Here is a 2,038-nt window from a genome sequence, read left to right as displayed (position 1 = left end):
ACTTGACCTCATATTAGAAATGTTATTTTGTAAGAATTAGATTTTGAAAAACAGCATTGTGCTAACAGCGGAAATAACCGAAAAAGTGCCGCTGAGCCTTCCACAATTTTTAAAACGCTACGAAAAAAATAAACATCTATCTAACTCCTAACCCCAACTTTAAACCTAACCATAAACCCTAACCTGCGCGATTAAAATTACATTTTTAGGTTTGTTTTACAAGACACATTGATACGAAAAAGTGGTAAAAACAAATATATAACTAATAAATGTTGTTATGGCAAGATAGGTTACTCTTCTACCTACCTGCAAAAGTGTTTAGTGGTTTTCACTTTACAACGTTTGTTCGGTTAAAAACAAAAAGAAATAGTGTCTAACGTTACGCGAGAACCAGAAAAATAGCTGCTAATTGACACCTAAATATTTGAAATTTCGATAATGACTTAAAAACGAAAATAAAACAGAATGCTGTTAGAAGCATACTGGATAATTGTTGCTGTGACTTTTATTGGATTAGTTTCTAACAGTATTTTGTTTTATTTTTATTTTTAAGTCATTATCAAGGCTTCAAATATTTAGGTGTCAATTCGCGATTATTTTCTTGTTCTCATCTAACGCTCGACACTATTTGTTTTCCGGGCCAAACAAACGTTGTAATGCAAGTAAAAACACTAAAATATTATTCAGACGAGTAGAAGAATAACTTATCTTGCTTTTGACAACATTTATTTGTTATATATTTGTCTTGTGACTATTTTTTTCCGTACATTGTATTGTAAAAACAAACTCAATTTTTTATTTCTTCCAATTTATGAAAAGGTCGTCTGCTTGGATCCGTATTAGCTAAACACCGACAACGCGTTCATTCCTCACATTGAGATCGGTCTTTTCCGGTTATTGACGACAGTTGCCGAGAGATCCCGAATAAGTTCGTGGAAATCGCGGGTTACACAAGTAAAACAAAATTACGTCGTATTTTTTCTATATATATATATATTAGTTTCACTGTTAAATTAAAAGCAATAATTATATGTTATCTATTATTAGTACAAGCAATGGAAAATTAAGTTTAAAGCGATTAAAAGAATGGGGTTTTGAATCGGAAATTTCCCAAATTCTGATACCGATTCTGATAGCTCAAAATTTCTGTTTGCAATTTCCATTCCGATTAATCATTCCAATACTAATTATGATATAGAAATAGAATAACGACAACGACAAAAAGGAGAAAATATTTACATCGATAAAAATTAAACATAAAAGTAATTTATAATATTCTACACATTATATTTCTACATATTTATTATATATGTCATTATAACATATGAGCCTCCGTGGCCCAATGGATAAGGCACCGGCCTCCTAAGCCGGGGATTACGGGTTCGAGTCCCGTCGGAGGTTTAATGATTGTTTTTTTTTCAATGTTTTATAATATTTTACATTTTGACAAGATATTGTATCTTTATAACAATTGATTCTTTTCTTCTCACCCAATGTTTTAGCTTTTCGATAATATTTTTGATGATTTTTATATTTTGTGAAATGTAGTTTCCATATGACTCAAATCTTGTTAACACTTCTCATTTGTGTTTTAGTATATATATGTTTCTCTGTGTTTCTCTCTGTGACTTCCGCATGTTTTTTTTTATTGTCTACATTTACCAATTATATATTGAAACAACGAATTCCAGAATGTCAACTACTAAAACAAACTTTTAAAACTTTAAAAAATAAAAAATACGAATGGTTGTTTTGAAAGCTATTATTTTATTTGGATTTGTCATGTCCAACAGAGATAGGGCGCGCAACAAAATTGTTTTAAAGTGTGAAAGACATAATATTTCGATGGTCAGGATTATTTTTTTAAAAAGTGACTCCTCGAATGTCTACGAGGAATACCTGCATATAAGGGAACATATTATTTTGATATTTTCCTTTCTATTGTCTGCCACGAAAATAATTATTTACTTACATTTTCCAGATTTTGCTAATTTCTCAACTGTATTTCATTAAAAATTTTCATATCGCCAATAATAAC

At 30.1% G+C, this 2,038-nt stretch overlaps 1 non-coding gene across 1 annotated transcript; it reads left to right on the top strand.

Moving 5' to 3' along the window:
• Positions 1-1,328: 1,328 nt before the first annotated feature.
• Trnar-ccu (transfer RNA arginine (anticodon CCU)) lies at positions 1,329-1,401 on the top strand. Its single transcript has one exon. It is a non-coding gene; the product is annotated as a tRNA-Arg (tRNA).
• The last annotated feature ends 637 nt before the right edge of the window (positions 1,402-2,038 follow it).

The sequence above is a fragment of the Euprymna scolopes genome, chromosome 8 (assembly GCF_053919585.1).
Source record: "Euprymna scolopes isolate OS-2025 chromosome 8, ASM5391958v1, whole genome shotgun sequence".
NCBI classification, from domain to species: domain Eukaryota; kingdom Metazoa; phylum Mollusca; class Cephalopoda; order Sepiida; family Sepiolidae; genus Euprymna; species Euprymna scolopes.
This window is presented reverse-complemented; position numbering and strand designations above follow the sequence as displayed.